This window comes from Notamacropus eugenii, chromosome 1 (genome assembly GCF_028372415.1).
Source record: "Notamacropus eugenii isolate mMacEug1 chromosome 1, mMacEug1.pri_v2, whole genome shotgun sequence".
NCBI classification, from domain to species: domain Eukaryota; kingdom Metazoa; phylum Chordata; class Mammalia; order Diprotodontia; family Macropodidae; genus Notamacropus; species Notamacropus eugenii.
This window is the reverse complement of record NC_092872.1, coordinates 501413734-501436045: the sequence shown is the minus strand read 5'-3', so window position 1 is coordinate 501436045 and position 22312 is coordinate 501413734. Positions and strand designations below refer to the sequence as shown.

General features: G+C 37.1%; 1 long non-coding RNA gene across 1 annotated transcript in view; it reads left to right on the top strand.

Annotated features, from left to right (window-relative positions):
- Positions 1-22312, top strand: part of LOC140519884 (uncharacterized) — a 116841-nt gene that overhangs the window by 78783 nt on the left and 15746 nt on the right. The gene's annotated exons all lie outside the window — the stretch shown is intronic.

Genomic DNA, 22312 nt, shown 5'->3' with positions numbered 1-22312 from the left:
CCTATTATTGTTGTCGAGTCATTTTCACTCTTCATGACCCCTTTTGGGGTTTTCTTTCCAGGATACTGAAATAGTTTGCCATTCCTTCTCCAGCTCATTTTACAAATGAGGAAACTGAGGGAAACAGGATTAAGTGATTTGCCCAAGGTCACACAACTAGTAAGTGTCTGAGGTCACATTTGAACACAGGTCTTCCTGACTCCAGGCTTGGCACGCTATCCACTGTACCAACCAAGTACCCATCTCACCCAACTACTCTCCCCCAAATCCCCCATACCCCTTTTCTTGCCAGGAATGGGTGTATAAGTGTACATGTTCTTGAGCCAGGAGATCCTGGACTGTTACAAATATTGAAAGTATTTATTCTCACCTGGGCTCAGGGGAAGCATCAGGACAACGTGCTCCAGGATTGATTGTGTTCAGGGCTTGTGGTTGAGACATATAAGCCAGTTACTTTAGAATAGCAATCTACTCAGCAACATGTCTCTCACTGGCTAAGAGGAAAGCACCCCCACTCCTTGCTTCACCTGCCTCTGGCCCTTATTAGGTCTTCAATTTCCGCTTCTAAGGTAATGCTCTGCATTAAATGGCTCCAGCCTAATGGGAAACACAAAACCTAAAAATATAATAAATATGCCAATGGAGCGAGCCTTAGGAAGGCTTTTTCCTTATGAGTTTCATTAAAGCAGCTTTTCTCTGAAAAGCACAGCCCCCAGGAAAGAAATGAGGAGAAGGGGATGGAAGAGAAACTTTTTGACTTCCAATGGAATTAACTGCAAAACAAATGTGTTAGGAGACTGCCTCAGATATGGAAAGGAAAGAAAGCTTGACTTTGGTAAGCCTCTCCATAATATTTATTGAACTCCCAAGGTTTGAGGAGCCCCTGGGGAAAGGAGAGGCTCGAGGCACAGCCCCTGCTTACCACTGAGTTGGGGAGACACACATGGAAAAAAAGATAAAGACATTTTGAAAGTGACAAAAAAGTGAATGCAAATTCATATTCCACATCAAAAGAGACCATAGGACCTTGTTACTTCAAAAAGTATCCATCTGAAACCCCACCCCTCATTTTGCAGACATAGGAACTGAACCCCAGAGAGGGGCAGTGACTTTCCATCACTTAGTGCAGTGCCTGGCACGTAGTAGGCTCTCAATAAACATTGGTGGATTGATTGACTTCCCTAGGGTGCTCATAGCACTTGTATATCTCTGTGTGGTATTTAAAGAAAGTCATACTCTCTGGCTCCAGCCTACGTTTTCTGATTTATTGCACATTATTTCCCCTCACACACTCTGCAGTCCAGCTGCCCCTCCTGCATCTTATCTCCGTGCCCTAGCTTAGATCATCCCTCTGGATTGTCTGGAACGCACTCGCTCTGCACCTTTGCCTTTAAAATTCCTAGTTTCCTTCAAAGCTCAAGTGGAACTCCACATCCTATATAAATCTGGTCTTAAAACCCCCATATCTACTGCCTTGTCCTTAAATTTGCTTTGCTTTTATTTCTGATATATTTAGTATCTGTTTCTATGTGTACATGTTATTTTCCCTCAATAAAATGTAAGCTTCTTGAGAGCAAGTAGTACTATTTCATTTTTGGCTTTGTATCCTCGGTGCCTGGTGTGCAGGAGCCATTTAGCGAAAGCTTATAGATTGGTTGAAAAATATAATGGATTTGATCCCTGGATTACACATAAGTGATTTAATAATAGATAAATTCATGAATGATCAGCCTTTAATTGTAATAGGCTACAATTATTATATAATGTGTAGCACCCAACACAAGAGGGCATTCTGGAATATTTACTAACTTCATTGTTCACCTCTCAGATTCTTAGAACAGCTGATTGTCAATCACCTTTTGGCTCTACCACTTTGAAGGATGGTATAGGCAGCTACATGTTGCAATAGATAGAGTGCTGGACCTAGAATTAGGAAGAGCTGAGTGCAAATCCAGCTTCAGACACTTAATAGTCATTTATCCCTGGGCAAGTCACTTAAACCTGTTTGCCTCAATTTCCTTATCTGTAAAATAATAGCACCTACTTCCCAGGATTGTTGTAAAGACCAGATGAGACAGTAATTGTGAAGCACAATGCCTACCAACAGCATTATTATTATTATCAGGTTCTTACAAGGATGGGGGGATGCCTGCATTCTACAATCAGATCTTCCACCTTGAGGGTATGAGGAGAGTAGAAATCATCCTATTGGATGTGACTGCACTACTCTGGTTAGTTTCCTCCATCTCTGTAGGTTTCAAAATTTCCATTTTAAGGTTGAAGAAACAAATGAGACTATCTCCCTCACAACAAGCATTTATTAAGTATTTCCTATATGCCGCACACTGTACTAAGCTCCCAGTACAAATATAAAAGGGAAATAATCAACTTCTATTCCATGGCAAGTGATAACATATATGTCAGTACATACACAACACAGCCACAAAGTAACATTGGGTGGGAAAACATTAGCAGCTGGAGGAGACCAAGAAAAACATCCTCCAGAAGATAAGGCATAAGGCATGAGCTAAGAAAGGAATGAGAGCTGAAGGAAGCCAGGGATTCCTAAAAACAGACGTATAAAGAGAAAACATTACAGGCAGAAGGGAGAACCAGTACAAAGTCTCCAAGGTGTTATGTATGAGGAGCAGTGTGGCTAAATCATAACATATGTGGGAGTGACATGTAAGAAGAGTTGTAAAGGCCAGTCAGAGAAGGGCTATCTAAGGCTTAAATGAGTTAATGGATGGAAATGTGTTTTGTAAAGCATACGGCACTGTTCGAGTCAGTTGAAATTTTTGCTATTATTTAAAGATGATGAGGGGCATGGGTTAATCAGAGCGAAGAGGAATGAAGGAATCACCTGGGCAAAGGTCCGGAGAGAATTTCAAATCTGAGAACGGGACAGCGAAGCAGGCTTTTGCAACTGGATCCTAAGTTCCACAAGGCCAGAGACAAAATCTTATCTAAAATTTGAACTTCTCCCAGAACAAAGCACAATGCTTAGCATATAACAGGTGCCTAATAATTGTTCGTAAAATGGATTTAACTCAGCACAGAGTCTGAACTGGACAAATAACAAATGAGGAAATTCAGGTGTTGAAGGGCATGAAGACCAGGTTGGGGGATGCTCTCTGGAGGGACTGTACAGGTCAATGGTGCCATTGATCTCCATATATGAAATGAAGTATTTTCAGTTTTGTTGGAAGAAGATAAAAAGCCATGGTCATAGAAAATATCCTCACCAATGTTGATAACACTAAATTAGGAAGCCTTTCTCTTCTAACATGGTCACAAAAATACTTTTGCAATTTGGAGGTTGCTAGTTGATTGTACATAAGGAGAAGCACCTTTTAATTTCCAGCCCTTCATTTTTATACTATATGTATCTTTGGTTGCTTTTTTTTAATTCATTGCTTGTCAACAACAAGTTGTGGAGTGTGGTATTCTTATCTATCACTCTTTTTCATTTTATTGGCTTGTTTAATCCATTGACATTTAAAATTATAAGACTTATGTTTACATATTCCTTCATTTGTCTATAAAATTCTTTTTTTTTCAAAATTAACATTTTCCCTCTTTCTTTGTAAACACAATTCTTTGTCTCTTCAGTTATTTTAGTTTAATTTATTTTAAGGCAACCCCATTCCCACTAGCTCTTTTCCTTTCTCTTTCAAGCCCATCCCCCTTCTATTTGTTACTCCTTTCCCTATTTACAGAGTTCTGCTTAACTCATTGTTTTTTCTTTCTCTATTTTATCCATTTACTTTTTCCCTTCTTTTTTCCCTCTTAATTAATTAGACAAGTAAAATCTCCTTTTCTATCCTCTTCTTCAACTTGGTTTGTTAGTTTTTTTATTTTATTTTCTGTGCTTTTTTCTAAGAAGAATTCCTTCCTCATTCTCTTCCTTGTGTCTCTTCCTTTTTTGTTCATTCTTGATTTTCACTCATTTGTTCATTGCCCTTATATTTATTTAGTCCCTTTTTATTCCCTGTGTCTCTCATGGAATGAAGTCTTGTAAGGTAACTATTCTGGAGCTGCTCTTCTAAAGAGGCTCTAGTCACTGTTTTGTAGCTTTTCACTTTTTTTTTCTTTTTTTGTAGCTTTATTTTTTCTGTTGCATATCAGTCATAGAAAATCAATTTATTCCTTGCCTTATTACGTGACAGACAATGTGTTAAGTTCTGGAAATACAAAGAAAAGCAAAAGAAAATTCCTGCTCTCAAGTACCTCACAGTTTGGGGGGGGGGGGTGGGGGGAACAAGATGCAAACAACTATATACAAAAAAGTTATATACAGAGGAAGTTACCAAGAGAGGGAAGACACTAGAATTAAGGGGGATCATGAAAGACTTCCAAAAGCAGGTAGAATTTTAGCTAAGAATTGAGAGAAGGAAAGCAATCTATTAGGCAAAGATCAGAAGGAAGAACATTCCAGGCATGGAGGACAGCCAAAGAAAGTGCTGTGTCTGAAGACAGAGTATCTTGGTTGAAGAACAACAAGGAGACCAGTATCAAGAGTATATATGTGAGGGAAGGGAGGAATCCAAGATGTAACATGACTGAAGAGGTAGGGAGCACAGGCTATGAAGGGCTTTAAAGCCCAAATAGAAGATTTTTATGCTTGATCCTAATGGTAATAGGCAGACAGTGGAGTTTATTGAATTAGGGGATGGAAAGTGACGTAGTCACACATAACTATGTTTTAGAAAAGTCAGTTTGACAGCTGAGCAGAGGATGATATGGAGTGGGGTAGGTTTGTGGTAGATAGACCAACAGTCAGACTTGAAATGGTCCAATCATGAGGTGATGACTGCACCGAGATGGTGGCAATGTCAGACAAATGTATGTGAGAGATGTTACAAAAACAAAATCTACAGAATTTGGTGATAGAGTTAAGATTGGCACCTAGGTTTTGAGTCTGGGTGACTGGGAAGATGGTGGCATCCTCAACGGGAATGAAGAAGTTAGGAAGAAGGGAGGTTTGGGGGGGAACATAATGAATTCAGTTTTGGACTTGTTAAGTTTAAGACGTGGTGGCAATTTGGTACTTCTTGGAAAGGAAAACACTTCTGTTTACTATATTCTACCAAAAACAAAAGCAAAAGAGAGACATTATCATAAATTTCATGTCATTAAGTAGTGTATATAGAGGATGTATCCATTGAACAAACCTATTTAATTAAATGTGAGTGTGGGAAGAATCTGATTTCTTTAACCCAGGGAGCATCCTCTACCAAATCAGATCACACAACCCTTCTATAACTTAGCAGCTAAGTCCTAGGTAGTTGCTTGATATCTATGCAGGTTAAGTGATTTATCCAGGTTCATGGAGCTAATAAGTGGCAAAGATTTCCCTAACTGAATCCAGGTCTCCCTAATCCAAGCCTACCATGTTATACTAAGCTGCCTCTCTAAATATACACCTGAAAAATATGAAAATTGTTTTAACTCCAAGTAGATTGCTAAAGTTTAGTCGTGCTGGTGGTTTTCTGCGCTCCATAAACAGTGTTGTCAAGTCAGACCAGTCCCAACTTTGCCATACTCTCTGTAACATCCACAAAGGTGACATAAGCCACCATAGTATATCAGCAGCTCATGACAACAATTTATTACTGGTTCCCTCCCTGTGCCTTCTAATTTTCTCCATTTCTCATTGATCTTTTGGGAGGCTCCTGGTGTCATAACATGTCTGCCATCTACTGACCTTTTGCAGAAATGCATCCTCTCCAATGGCTTCCTGTAATAAATCCCATTTCAGTGTCCTCTGTCCTATTCTTCTCTCTTTTCTGGGTGAAAGCTAGCAATTGCTTGCAAAAAACAATGGTTTATTGTTAATAGCTTGAGGAGCCATTTGGTGCTTTTAAACATTTTTATTTAATCCTGAGTAAACCATAGAAATAGTAACTTTTCTGGAAAAAACTGCAATGGAAAAGCAGTTATTTAAAATGTCTCAATTACTATGTGATTTAGATGGCTGAGATTTCTGACTGCTTTATATTTTTTCCTTAGTGTTCTCTTTGCTCCTCCCTTTCCAATTAGTAATCAAATTCTATAAGTCTTTGTCCCTTGCTAAGATGTCCCTTGTATTGGCCCTTCCTTTCTATTTTGTCACCATGTCCTCATCAGGAATTTTAAAGGACTACAAGCTTAGTAAATTTCAGTAGTATAATTCTATGTAGAACCGAAAAAAGTTATTGTGATCATAGTGTATGGAGTGTCTAGGATAATAATATGTCTATTGTTTTCTAGTCTAGTCAGATGATATCTATAGTAAAATGTTCAATTCTGGACACTACATTTTCAAATGGACATTGGCAAATCAAAGTTTTTGACCTAGGGTGGTGAAGGGATTTGGTCATGTCACATGAAAAACAATTGAGAGAAATGGAGATATTTTAACCTGAAGATAAGATATAGGAGAAATATAATAGCTTTCTTCAATATTTGATGGGTTGTTATGGATTAGACAGAGTATAAGAACTAAATTTATTCTGTAAAATTCCAGAGGATAACAATTACAATAAGACATTTCAGCTCAACATAAAGAATAACTAATCAATCTATGAATAAGCATTTATTAAGTACCTATGGGCACTGGGGAAATAAAGACAAAAATGAAATAGTTCCTTCCCTCAAAGAGCTTACATTCTACTAGGGGGATAGAGCATGTTCACAGATAATTAAATAGAGGATAAATAGAGCAAAATGAATGCTCACTGATGGGAGGAAGGAACAGAACTACTAGTTGGGAGAATCAAGAAGGGCCTCTTGGAGGTGGTGCCTAATTGGAACAATTTGAAAATAAAATGATTGCTTTGCAAAATCGAGTTTCTCATTCCACTTCAAGATTCTTAATGCTTTATTCCTATGTACTCCAACAGCCTCAGAGTTGATTTTCTGATCTTTTCCTTCTAAACTGTCCTGAATATCTGTGCCATTTTACTATTTTTAAATATTGTTTTTATCATGTCATTCCTCTGTTTATACTTTGTACTTTCAATAGCTCCCAGGTTCCTATCACATAAATACAAATACTTAGTTTCACATTCAAGGCCCCCAAAATCTATCCAATCTATTAGCATAAAATTACTTCCATATTTAATCCATTATACTTTGCCCTGGATCTTCATGAGGCCCATGAGCATGCCATGCTCATTCTGACTTCCATGCCTGGGGTCCTATCATTACCTTCAATTAATCAGCAAGCATCTATTAAGTGCCTACTATGTGCCAGATATTATATGAGGCACTGAAAATCTGAAGAAAAAAATGAAACATCCTCTATCATGATATTTACATTCCACTGGTAAAGAGGACCAGCAAAAATGATACAAAGATCTAAGAAATCTAGCAAGAAAGTGATTGGGAAATTTAAGGAGAGATCACAGTGGATCATTTTCTCAGTCCCCAATCGTGAATTCATGACCAGAGCAGGAATAATGGAACAAGAGTGGCCTGATAGCTCTGTTGCTCTGACTCTAGATACTGATCAGGAGAGGACCAGCAGCAAATATCTGTAAGCAAAGTCTCAAAGGAAAAATATAGCTTGGTCATAAAGTCAGCTAGAATAAATAAAACAGAGGCTCTACTAAAAAAGAAGTTAAAATCATATTAAAAACAAAATGGCAGTTATAGAGAAAATAATTTTTTTTTAAATATTGGAGCTCTAGAGGAAAGATTTGGAATGAGAATTGACAGTTTAACACAAAGATTTACATAACCTTATGCAAATAACAGACTTCTTGAACATTAGAACTGACCAAATAGAAAGTAATGACTTCATGAGATAAAAAGAATTTTTAAAAACAAAATTAAAAGATTGGAAAAATGGGAAAAACATAAGATCTCTCCGATAAAAAACAACTGATCTAAAAAACAGATCAAGAAGAAATAGTTTCAGCATCATCGTACTATCTGAAAGCCATAACCAAAAAAAATAATTAATCTAGATAGCCTATTTTAGGGGGTCATGACAGAAAACTGCCAAGATATCTTAGAACCAAAAGGCAATGTGAAAATAAGAAGAACCCACCAGTAACACCCAGAACAAATCCCAAAGTGAAAACTCCCAGAAACTTTATAGCTGAAATCCAGAGCTTTCAGATCAAAGGAAAAAAAATATTGCAAGCAGCCAGAAAGAGAAACCATAATAAGAATCATATGAGATTTGCTAACCTTCACCACAAAGAAGCTGAAGGTATGGAATATGGTATTCTACAAGGGAAAAGGTATAGGCTTACAAGCAAAGAAAACTTACTCAGAAAAACTGAAGGTAATTCTACATGGGGAAAATGGGTCTTAAACAAAATAGAAGACTTCTGAGCATTCCTTATGAAAATATCAGAACTGAAATTTTGAAATATGTTAAGAGTCAAAGGAAACATAAAAAAAAGACACAAGTAATTTGAAGGAATTTTGTAAGGATGAAATGTGTACATTCTAGTTAGAAGGATATGTCACACGACCCCATAAAACTGTAATGTCATCAGGGGTCATGGAGGGAGTTAAATAATGAAGAATTTCTGGGAGTGATTTTGTTGTATTTTGATGATATTGAAAGAATAAAGGGGAGGGGAAAGGAATATACCAGCTAATAAAGGGGAAATAAGAGTAGAAAAACTTACCTCATGTAATTGTGGTACACAATTGTGGTATTTGTATTTGTAGTATAGTCAAAGACTATTCAAATAAAAAGTAAGAGGTCAGAGGAAACAGACGTCATTTGAGTCTCCCTTTCTTGTGAATTGGGCAAAGGGGAGAGAGAGAGACAGAGAGAGAGAGAGAGAGAGAGAGAGAGAGAGGGAGAGAGGGAGGGAGGGAGGTGAAAATTTTGGTGTAAAATGCATTCTACTCAACAGAAAAATAGGAGGGACCAGGTAGAGATAGTAATAAGAGTAAGGGTTGATTAGAGGAGGGATTAGTTGTAAGCAAAACAAATTCTAATCTCAGAGGATAGATTGTGAACAGGGTTTAAAAAGGAACAAAAGAGATGGAAATAACCTGTGAACTGGAGTCTGAGTGAGGATGAAAAAGGGGAGCAGGGCAAAATGATCAAGCATAGAGAACTTTACTAAGTAAACTATTTTGCTCTCATTACTCACTTTTTCTTGTAATTAAGCAACAGAGAACAAAGAAAAATATAAGAACGTTATAATATATAATTTTATATAAAACAGGAAATTTAAGAATGGGAAATATGCAATCAGTAATCTTAACTCTGAATGTAAATAGGATGAACTCCTCCTACAAAATAGAATGTGATAGGAGAATGGATTAGAAAGCAGAATCTAAAAATATATTACTTACAAGAAACATAATTGAAGTCTGATGATGCATACAGTTAAAATAATGGGCCGGGACAATATCTGTTATGATTCAACTGAACTTAGAAAAGCAGGGATAGTGATCATGATTTTAGATACAGCAACAGCAAAAAAAAAAAAACTTCATTAAAAAAGATATACAGGAAAACTACACATTCCTAGAAACTATCATAGACAATACCATTACTTAACATATATGAATCAAATGACAGAGCAATTATATACTTAAAAGAAACTCAGAGCAAGTTATAGAGAGGAATAGACAGTAAAATTATGCTAAGGGGAGACCTCAAACTATCTCTTTCAGAGCCAGACAAATCTAACAAGATGAAAGGAAAGCAAGAAGGGAGAGAGAGAGAGAAAGGAAAGAAGGAAGAGAGAAAGAAAGGAGGGGGAGGGAAGGAAGGGAGGGAGAGAGGAAGGAAGGAAGGAACCTGAATAGAATTTTAGAAAAAGTTTATATACTAGATCTCTGATGATGACTGAATGAGAGTAGAAAGGATTGTACATATATCTTAGTTGTACAGCACAAAAATTGTACAGTACAAAAATTAACCATATATTAAAAATAAAAACCTCAAAAAGAATGCAAAACAGTGGAAATATTAAACACATCTTTTACTGACTACAATGAAATAAAAAATAAATACAACAAAAGACCAATGAAGAAAGGATTTAAAACTAATAAGAGACTAAGTAATTTAATCCTATGTAATTGATTGGTCAAAGAACAAATTATAGATACAACAGATTATTTTATTAAGCATAATGACAACAATGAGACAATATACTAAAGGTGGTGGGATTCAGTCAAAGTAGTACAAACTATCTAGATCTCTAAACTTTTTCATTAGCAAAATAGAGAAAGAATATAACAATGAATTTCACATGTAACGTAAAAAAAAAGAAAAGAAAACAAAAAAACACCAAGTACCAAAATAAAAATTCTGAAAATTATAGATTAACAAAACTGAAAACAAAAAACCCCCACTAAATTAATAAATAAAATTGGGAGCTGGGTTTCTTTTTAAAAATAAAAAGGCTGTATTATTAGCTACTTTGATTTTTTAAATAAAAGAATATTCTCTTGGAGGAAAAAAATATGTGAGCCCATGTAAATGTATCAAGGGTCATCTGATGGAGTTGCATTTGTAGGCCCTCATTACCTCAGGCCTTGATTATTGCAACAGCCTGCTGGTGGGTCTGCCTGCCTCAAGTTTCTCTTGATGCCAGTCTATCCTCCATTCAGCCACTAAAAGTGGTTTTCCTAAAATGCAAGTCCAATGATGTCACATGCTCCCTACTCAATGAACTCCAGTGATTCCCTATTGCCTACAGACACAAATACAAAATGCTTTGTTTGGTATTCAAAACCCTGAATAAGACATAACTCCTCCTGTCTTTCTAGTCATCTTATACCTTACTTCCCAACACATACTTTCCAATCTAGTGGCAATGGTCTCCTGGCTGCTCCATAAATAAAACACACTATCTCTTAGCTCTGGACATTCTATCTAACTGTCCCCATGCCTGGAATGCTCCCCCTCTTCTGCTCTAACTCCTGATGTCTCTGGCTTCCTTTGAGTTCCAACTAAAATTCTATCTTCTACAAAAAGCCTTCCCTAACCTCTCTTCATTCTAGTGTGTGATATATATGTATGTGTATATACATATGTGTGTATGTATATATGTATGTATGTATATATACATATATAGTTTTGTATATATTTGTTCACATGTTGTTGTCCCTATTAGATTGTAAGTTCCTTGAGAGCAGGGACTATCCTTCACCTTTTTGTATTCCCAGCACTTAGAAAGGTGCCTGGCACATAGTAGGCATTTACTAAATGTTTATTGATTGGTTGGTTGGTTCCAGTTGACTGTAGGACAGCTCTGAGAATTGCTTTCTGATATGATACAGAGCTAAAAGGATTTAGGCATTTAGTATGATGTAACAAACCCTGAGTGGTCTCTTGATCCTCCCATGTCAGGCCTTCACTCTAGAAAAGTCACTTTAGAAGGTTGATGAAGAATGGATGGGAATGAGGAGACGCATGAGGCAAGAAGATCAATCAGAAAACTATTGATATAATCCAGACGAGGTCATGAATGCTTGCACCAGGATGATTACTGGGTGAGTAGAGGGAAGAGGACACATTCAAGAGATATTGTGAAGAGAGAAACTACAGGACTTGGCGACACAGTGGATTGAGTATAAGTGAGAAGTCAAATATGACAAAGAGGTTGCGTGCCTGAGTGACTAGAAGGATAGTGACCTTGACAGAAATAGGAAAATTTAGAAGACAGGATGATAAGATACATCCTGTTTAGACATGGTGAATTTGAGGTTTCTATGGGATATCCTGTTTGAGATGTTCAAGAAGTAGCTAGTATTGGAGATCAAGAGAGAGAGGCTAAGGTGTGTGTGTGTGTGTGTGTGTGTGTGTGTGTGTGTGTGTGTGTGTGTGTGTGTGTGTGTGTGTGTGAAGCCAGATTGCAAAGATTTTAATTGAGTGAGGGAGTGAAGGTACTGAATGTAAATGGCCTTCTCATGGAATTTCACCATGAAGGAGAAGAGACATATAGGATAATAGTTAGCAGGACTGGTCTAGTGGAACAAGTGGGGTTTTTTAAAAGCACGGGATTGCCATGGGCTTTTTTGGAAACAGTTGGGAAGCAACTAGTATACAGGGAGAGATTGAAGATGAATGAGGGGAGATCTGCTGGAGAAGATGGAATGAATTGAGATCAAGGATGGTAGAGGAAGGGGTTAGCTTTGACATGAAGAAGGGCCACCTTTTCATTTGAGACAAAAGTGAAAGAGAAAATAGTGAGGGAAGAAATAGAGTGACATGAGATGAAGCCTGAGAAAAGAGAGAGCTCTTAGTAAGTGACATCATTTCTTTTCAATTAAGTAGGAGTCCAGGTCCTTAACTGAAAGAATAGGGTGGGGGGAGGGGAGTAGCAGGATGGCAGGATCAAGTGAAGTATGAAAACTTTTAGAACAGACAATGGTGAGTTGGGTAGCTAATAAATGGAAGGAGGGATACAAAATTATTTCTTTCCTTTAGTGAGGGCCCAGTTGAGATTATGTCATAGATTTTTAGTGGAAAAAATTAGCCTGATTTTCTCCTGCTCCATTATTGGTGATAGGTCATGGAGACAAGAGACTCAAGTATAGGGGATTTTATAGAGTTGAAGTGATTCACCAAGGGATCAAGATAAGGAAGTTTGGAGAATATAGCCAGAGTAGGAATGATGAACTGGCTGTAAGACTTGGAGAGACTGGACAAAGTTTTAGAGATGGTAAAGAACTGCACTGGTATAAGGAGCTGCTTTACCAGGGAGTTCTCTATATTGATCAGACTTCAGGTTTAGTCCAGCACCTCTCTATAGGAATAGGGTAACCTGTTTTATCGTACGTCCCCTGGAACTTTGTTTATTTTATCAGAATTCCTAAGTCTTTAAAAGATGAGTTTCTTTACTATAGTTATTTGTATAAATTGTTTTCCTTACTTTCTTCCCTTCACTCTGCATTCATTCATACAAATCTTTCCAGGTTTCTCTGAAACCATCCCCTTTATTATCTCACAGAACTCTAATATTTCATCACATTCACATACCAAGTTTGTTCAGCCATTCCCCAATTGATAAGGACTCCTTTAATTTCCAGTTTATTGCCACCCACCACAAAAAGGAGCTGAAATAATTATTTTTGTACATGTAAGTCCTTCGATTTGATCTCTTTATAGACATAGTAGTGACATTATTTGGTCAAAGCATATATATGCATAGTTTAATAGCTTTTGGGTCACAGTTCCAAATTGCTTTCCAGAGTGTCTGGAGTATTTCACAGCTCCATTAACAATATATTCATGTACCTGTTTTCCCACATCACTTCCAGCATTTATCATTTTTCTTTTTTTGTCAACTTTTCTGATCTGAGGTATATAAAATGAAACCTCAAAGTAGCTTTTATCTGTATTTCTCTAATTATAAATGTTTCAGAGTATTTTTCTATGTGACAATTGATAATTTAGATCTTATCATTTTTTTCAATTGAGGAATGGCTCTTGTTCTTATAAATCTTAATCCATTTCCTATATATCTTAGAAATTAGGCCTTTATGAGGGAAAATTGTTGCAGAGATTCTCCCCCTTCCCCATTTGTCTGCTTCTCTTCTAATTTTATCTGCGCTAGTTTCATGTAAAAACTTTAAAATTTTATTTAATGAAAATTGTCCATTTTACATTCTGTAACTCTTTGTATTTCTTGTTTGGTCATGAGTTCTTCACCTATTGATACATCTTTCTTCTAATTTGTTTATGATATCATGCTTTATGCCTAAATTATGTACCTATTTGGAGCTTATAGGGTATGAGGTATTGGTTTATGCCTACCTTCTGCCTGACTACTTTCCAATTTTCCCAATAGTTTTCATTAATTAGTAAATCCTTGCTGCAATAGATGGGATCTTTGGGTTTATCACACACTAAGCTACATACTCATTTGGTATATTGTGTACCTAATCTGTTTCACTGATCAATATATTTCTTCACCAGCACCATATTGTTTTGATGATTACTGCTTTGTAGCACAGCTTGAGATCTACTGCTCGCCTGCTCCATTTCCACTTTATTCATTAATTCCCTTGAGATTCGTGAACTTTTGCTCCTCCAGATGAATTTTGTGATTATTGTTTCTAGTTCTACAAAGTAATCTTTTATCTTGTCTTATTGAAGTAAGCTTTTCTCTTGTCTTATTTCTACAGCTAACATTTCTAGCACTTTATTGAATTGTAACAGTGATAATGTACATCTTTGTTTTACCTCTTATCTTACTGGAAAGGGCTAGAGTTTATTCCCATTACAGAAAATCTGGCTTGTGGTTTTAGATAGATAGTACTTATCTATCTAAAAGAAAAAACCAATTTGTTCCTATGCTTTCTAATATTGTTGGAGGTTTTGTTTTTTTTTTAACAAGAATGGGTATTGTATTTTGCCAAAACCTGTATCTACAACTATTGATATAATCATGTGATTTTGTTGTTCTGGTTATTAATATGACCAAATTATATTTGTAGTTTTCCTTATATGAACCAGCATGCATATCCTGATCATAGTGTATAATGTTTGTGATATGTTGCTGTAATCTCCTTGCTAATATTTTATTTAAAAATTTTTGCATCAATATTCACCAGGAATATTGGTCTGTAGTTTTCTTTCTCTGTTTTGATTCACCTTGGTTTAGGTATCAAGATCATCCTTACATCATAGAAAAAATTTGATAGAATCCCTTCTTTCTTATTTTTTCAAAGAGTTTACATAATCTTAGATTGTTCTTCAAATGTTTTCTAGAATTGACTTGTAAATTCATCTGACACTATAAAATATTACTTTTGCATGCACCCATAATTTAGATATTTGGTCTGCTGAGACTTGTTTTAATAAACAACTAAAATGTATTTGTAAATGTAAATCTACATTTAGGAACAAGTCATTAATCCTTACTTTACAAGTTAGTGATCAACATCAGTTCAGGTCAAAATATTAATTCTGTGTTAAAAGATTCCAGAAAAAAAAAACTTCAGATGCAGCACAGGTTTCATTGCTTACAGTAGATATATTTAATGTTTATTGAAGACACTAATTGTAGGCTTCAGAATGTATAATCTTAGCACCTTTTCTCCTAGATGGCGGTGACTATTTTCCATTACAATTTTTTATATTTTTAGGCACTTAATGCTCACTTAGTTGAAGTGAATTATTAGCACTAATAAATATTTGTCTAGCATGTTACAGTGGAGATTTAAAGAGACCTAAAACACAGTCTTTGTCAGGGAGAAAGGACATGGACATATTAAGTAAAGAAAACAATCGCTTTAGAGCTAGAAGGGGATCCATCCAGGCCCATACCCTCATTTTACAGATAAATAAACTGAGACCCAGTTTACAAAACTTACTACACTGACATTAAGTGCAATGTTGTAAACATTATGATAATCACCACCAGCATTATAATATTGTTTTTAAAATTATTATAAGAGTTCAGAGGAATAAGCAAATATCAAGGAACTAGTGAAGTTAGAGAAGGAATAGGGAAATTATGATGGTTAACTACTTTTCTGAATATAAACTTGTACTTTCTGAGCTAACAACTTGCTAGTTGATAAGGAAAACAAAGGAAAAGTTTATTCTCAAAAATCAAGAGCTTAAAATGATATATATCAGACATTCATTTAGACATTCATTCTAATCCAGTGAGTTAGAAGTAAGAGGAAGAAAAGTGAAATGCTTTCTGTGTCAGAAACAAGAAAGATGATTGGTTTCTTCACAGTGAGATTACATCTCCTTTCCCAAGCTGATCTCTCTATATAATGTCAGTTTATCCATTGTTTCTAATTTAGGACAACTTTGAAATAAATCAATTTACTTAGTATTTAACATGCACAGCAAATTTTGTTTTAATTATCTTAACTCAGGTGACGTTAGTGGCTTTTCCAAATAGTTGATCAAGTTGCTTTGATCTGAAACTATTTAGTGACATCTGTAATCTGGCTTCCAACCTCATCATTCAACTGAAACTGTTCTCTCCAAAGTCAACAATGATCTCTTCTTGATCACTAAATCTGATAGTCTTTTCTCAGTCTTCATCCTTTATTACCTGTCTGGTGCTTTTGACATTGTTGACCAACCCCTCTTCCTGAATATGCTTTCCTCTTTGGGTTTTCGTGTCACAATTCTCTCCTAGTTCTCTTACAACCTAAGTGATTCTACTCAGTCTCATTTGCTCACTAATCCATATTATGCCCCTAACTCTGGATGTTCCCTTAAGGTTCTTTTACCCTTATGTTTTCTCTCAGGAACATTAGCTTCCATAGATAGTAATAGTAATCCTATCTATGCTGATCACTTCCATCTAACTAGCTAGCTATATATCAATATCTATAGCTAATCTATCTATGTGTGTTTATATTTCAAGCATTGGTCTAGGTGCTAGGGATACAGGTACAAAGAATGAAACAATTCCTACTCATTAAAGACACTACATTGTAATATGAGAGACAATCAATCCTTTCCATATAACAGAAAGTGTATAAATACAAATATGTACAAAGTAGCTAAATACAAGGTCATTTGCGAACTAGCAGTGGAGGGCTTAGGGAAAGAGATCAGAAAAAGCTCCACTGGAAAACAGGGTTTGAGCTGTATCTTAAAGAAAGAGAAAAACTCTGTATAGATATAGAAGAAGTACATTCCAGACATAGGGGGTAATCAGTGCAAAAGCACAGAGATGGAAGTTGGAGGGTTGTGTGTGATGAACAAAAAAAGGATGAGACTAGACAACTAGATCTAGATATATCTAGATAAATTTGTATACATACATTTATTTCTATTGTTGTGTTCATCCTTTGTTGCCAAGGAAGACCGTGCCATCAGAAATATGATGATATGTCAGGCCTAGAGGCCTAAGGGCTACCCGAGTCTTACCTTACCTATCACAGGTCTTCGGCTGGCCAAACTGGATAAACGTATGAGAGAAGAGACTTTCCAGAGTCGAACAAGGGTTAGGCTTTATTCAGGGTCTTGGTTACATGTGCAGGGGGAATTCTTCCTGAGGAGAGAGGAATCTCCCAAGGAGGGAAAGATCTTACAGTAAAAGAATGGAAGCAGGAGTGGGAGAGGGAAGAGGGGAGAGGGAAGAGGGAAGAGAGGAGAGAGGGAAGAGGGGCCTTCTGTCCTCTAAGGGCCCCTCAGCGCTAAAAGCACCTTCAGGCTTTCCTGACCCTACTTAAGCTCTCCCGCCACATAGTTTGCACCTGAATACCGTGCCTGTTAGACAACAATAGGTGTGCTCAGACCATGGATTAATCTCGAGGGCGGGGATGCTCTTCCCCGGCAAGTTTCCCACGGGGAAGAGGCGGAAATGCACGAGATAGCCCGGGTCTCACACCTCAATTCCCAGCTGTTCCCTGGGGGGCCTCATGAGAACTCTAAGGTTTAGAAGTCCTCACCTTTACCTGCCTGAGACTGTCCACATGGAACTGAGCTTATGACCCCAACAATGATATGACTTGCACTTGACTTTGTTTTGAGTGAGGGAGGGCTGTGCAGGTCACCAGCCTCACTTCTCCTCCACAGCCATCTGAATCCAGTGACCAGATATTCATCAGGATGACTGGAGTAGATAGGGATGATATAAGGATAAATACTGATGCTAACACACACATACATATATCCAGCCCATCTCTCCCCTGAGCTTCAGTACCACATCACCAGGTGCCTGTTGGACATTTCAAACTGGATGTCTCAAAGACATTTCAAATTCAACATAATCAAAGTTAAACTCATTATAGCAAGGAAGGAAAGAAGGAAGAAAGGAAGGAAGGAAGGAAGGAAGGAAGGAAGGAAGGAAGGAAGGAAGGAAGGAAGGAAGGAAGGAAGGGAGGGAGGGAGGGAGGGAGGAAAGGGGGGAGGGAGGGAGGGAGGGAAGAAAAAGAAGGAAAGGAAGACAGGCTTCCCTCTTTCTGTCCAAGGCACCAACATCATTCCCGTTTCCCAGGCTCACAACTTTGGTAACTTGACTCCTCACTCTCCCTCACTGGATTGGATTTATATCCAATAAATTGTCAAATCTTTCCATTTCTACCTTCTTCCAGTTCCTCTGCATTACTCTAATAACTGAATATTGGAATAATTTTAGTAACTAGCATTAATGATATGTAATTTAATCAATTTGAATGTTCCCTTTCCTAGAACATATCAAACTTCTCTACAACTTAGTACATGGTCTTCTGTAGTAGTTGGCACTGAAAAATTTGTTGCCCTGTGACCAATATGGTGATGAGCCTCTCTGAGCTTAGTTAGGTGGATCCTCAGACAACAGACATACATGAATAGTACATCCTTAAAACCACTCCAGCTTGATGGGACTTGCCAAAGCTTGGACTACACAAGCATAACTTTTGAGAAACTAAGATCTCCTCTATGCCATGTTGAAACATTGGAAGACTAGTGTGATTCAGTTGCATAGGGGGATAAAATGCTAGCTTTGGTGTCAGGAAGACCTAGTTTCAAATATCATATCAGAAATTCATAAGCAGTGGAACCCTGGAGAAGATGCTTAACCTCTCTAACTGAGATCATTTGCCAAGAGTTCTCTCTTCTCTTCCTCCTCCCACCCCACCCCCAGCTGCATCACCCATATTTCTTTCTCTGCCATCTTCTCTTTCATTTTTGTCTCACATGAATAGATAATCCTTCTCCTTGTTAAGGCTAAGCCCTCTACATATACCCTTGATTCAATTTCATCCTATCTTCTTTAGTAGATCCCCACTCTCACTTATCTTTAATTTCTCCCTGTATATGGGTTGCTTCCTAACCACCTCCAAATAGTCCCATTTCATTCCAATGCTTTTAAAAACCTTCACTTGCTCCACTAGACTATCCCTGCTAGCTATGTCCTGTATCTGTCTTCTTCTTGGTTAAATTCCATGAGAAAGCCATTTACACTCAGTACCTCTACTTCTTTCACTCAATTCAAAACCCTTTGCAATCTGGCTTCCAACCTCATCAATCAATGCAAACTGCTGTCTCCAAAGTTAATGATATGCTGAGCTCCAAATCGAATGCTCTTCTCAATCTTTATCTTCCTGCTTGACCTTTCTAAAGGTCTTTAACACCATTGATCACTTACTTCTCCTGGATACTCTCTCCTCTCTAGGTTTTTGTGGCACTTCTGTTTCCTGGTTCCTCTCCTGTCTGACCACTTCCCAGTCTCTTTGATTGGACCTTCCTCTATTTCACACCTTTCAACTATGGGTGTTCCCTAAGGGCCCTTTTCTCTTTTTCCTTTCATGCCTTTGTACTTGATGATCTTATTAGTTCCCATGGATTCAATGATCATCTCTAGATTGTTCCCAAATCTATATAACCAGTTCTAGCCTCCCTCCTGACCTCCAGTCTCACATCACTAGCTGTTTCTTGAACATCTCAAAAAGGATATTCCATATTCATCTCAAATTCAACATGTCCAAAATGGAAATTATCTTTCCTTCCCAACATTCCTCCTTTATATACTTTCCTATTTCTGTCAAGGACACCCCCATCTTTCCAGGCACACAGCCTCTTTGTCATTTTTGACCTCTCACTTCTGTTCAACCGATACATCCACTCTGTTGCCAAATCCTGTAGTTTCTCCCTTCACAGTATCTCTTGAATATATCCTCTTCTCTCCACTTACACAGCTGTCACCTTGGTGCATGCCCTCATGAACTCATTTCTAGACTATTTAAATTGTTTTCTGCAAGGTCTCCCTGCCTCATCTTTCCTCACTCTCATCCGTTCTCCATTAACTTTCCAAAATGACTTCTAGAGTGCAAGTCTATGTCACATACACATACCCCAACTCAAACTCCAGTGGCTGTTTCCTCCTGGATTAAACGTAAAATCAGTGGTTTGGATTTTAAAGACCTTTATAACCTGATCTTTTCCTACCTTTTCAGTCTTTTTGTACTTTGTATTCAATGTACCCTAGGATCCAGTGACACAAACCTTCAAGCTATTACTTGACATGGAACACCCCATCTCTCAAGTCTGTGCCTCTTTCCTGGCGTCCTCCATGTTTGGAATGCTCTCCCATCTCACTTCATACTTCTAGCTTCCCTTCCTTCTTCAAGTTTCAGTTCAAATCCTTTCTTCTGCAAGGGGTCTTTCCTGGTTCCTACTGAATGCCAGTGCTTTCTCCAAGAAATTCACTGACAAGGTATGTATGTTGTACTTCCATAACTGTCTGCATATTGTCTCTCCCAGTAAAGGAGAAGCAGGTACTGTTTTTAGTATCCTTAGCACTTAATATAGTGTTCTTGCACATAGTAAATGTTGAATAAATATTGACTTCACTGTCGGTGTTTTTTTACTTGCAAAATGAATATAAGAAGACTTGTATTACTTACCTCAAGCACTATTGTGAGAAAAAAATGAGATAATGTATGTGAGGTGCTTTGCAGGCTTTAAATCAACATGTAAATGGCAGTTGGCCCCACTTTACAGATGGAGAAACTGAAGGATGCTGATATCAGTGTATTGCCCAAAGGTCCAGTGGATAATACGTAGTCTTCTGGGTTTTATTTCAGCACATTTTTTTCCCAAATGAGATTATTTTAATCATTCTTTTCCTTTAAGTGGCATCCAGTTTGATCTTACTTTACTTTGATTTTTATTAGTAGAAGTTATTCTTAAAATTAAAGTGTAGCTGGTTGCTTTAGGAAGCACCACAAGCAAGTTCTCTTATTTCTATTTGAAGAATACATACCCCTTAATTTTCCTAGTAGAGGTCAATTTAATTTAACAAATATATTAATCACTTATTACGTGCAAGGTATTATACTAGACTCTAAGAATGCAGAGATTAAAGTAAAAACTATAGCTATTTTCAGAAAGCTTATTCTATGAGGGTAGGAAAAGGTATGACAAATACACAGATAAGCTACCTTGCACAAGGTAGAATCTGATGGTGGATAAAGGAAGAATCAAGGTGCTCTGAGAAAACCTAAGGTAGGAAAGAAAACTTTCAGCTGGGGAAATGAGAGACCAATCTACAGTGGAATTTATACCAGAGTTGGTCTTGAAGGAAGAGGAATCTGAGAGGTGGAAATAAGTATATTCTAAATCTAGGCTGAAATACTTATCTATAAAAATGCATGGAAGCAAAAGATGGCATGCTGTGTTTAGCCAATGACTAGTTGTCTTGTTTAACTGGAGTATGGGGAAAATAAAGGAAAGAAGCTTAGAAAGGTAGGTGTAGGCTAGATTGTGGAAGACCCTATATATTAGGTTTATTCATATTTTATCCTGACACTGTAGATTTGAGTAGAGGAGTGATATGGTCAAACTTATTTCTTAGGGAAATTATTTTCAGAGCTTTATGAAAGATGGATTGGGAAGGGAAGAGACTTGAGGAAAGAATACCTAGAAGGCTAAATCAGAAATCTAGGAGAAAGGTGATAAGGTCATGGATTAGGGCAGTGATGAAGGAAAAGACAGGGAGGGATAGATACAACAGGTATAATGGCAGAAGTGACAGGACTTGGCAACTGAGTGGGAGGTAAAAAAAAAAAAAAAAAGGGAAGAATCAAAGATAATTAAGACTACAAAACAAGGTGACCTGAAAGAACTGGAAGGTCATCAACAGAAATTAGCAGAGATTATGGGGGTGAGGAGGTGATGTATTGAATTTAGAATATAAGTTCTTTGAGGGCAAAGACAATATCATGGTTTATGTTCCCAGTACCTAAGACAGTTCCATGCACATAGTAGTCACTTAATGAATGGTTGTTGAATTGAATGAGCTATATAAAATAATAATAAAGATATACTATATAGAAATTTACATAGAATTTCTTTACATAGAGATTCTCCTTAATGTCAAAGCTAAACCCAAGTCTCAGCTATGACATTTAGTAACGGTAGCAAGTCACTACACATTTCTGAGCCTATTTCCTAATATATGAAGTAAGAACACTATTCACACCTCTTACCTCATAGAGTTGTTCTAACCTTAAGAGTTAGCAAGTGCTATAAGAATGGAATCATTAATAAAATGATGATATTATGACTAGGTAAACTTCTGGGCTTTTTTTCCTCTCAGATTAACATGGTTTTTTCCACTCTTCATGCGAATATTAGGTAGTTTTGGTACAAATGGATCTTACAAAGATACCAGTGAAAGAAAGGCAGCATGGCATAGTGCTAGATTTGGAATGTAGGGACCAAGGTTCAAATTCAAACTCAGAACCTTAATATCTAAATTATCTAAATGTCTAAAGTCCCTAAATTCCCTCAACTTGTTCCTTCATCTGAAAATTGGGATAATAACAACTATCCTGCCTTATTCAAGGATGACTATAAGGATCAAATGAGAGAAGGTATGGAAAGTTCTTTGTGAACCTTAAAGTACTCTATCAAAGTACTATGTAATCATTACCA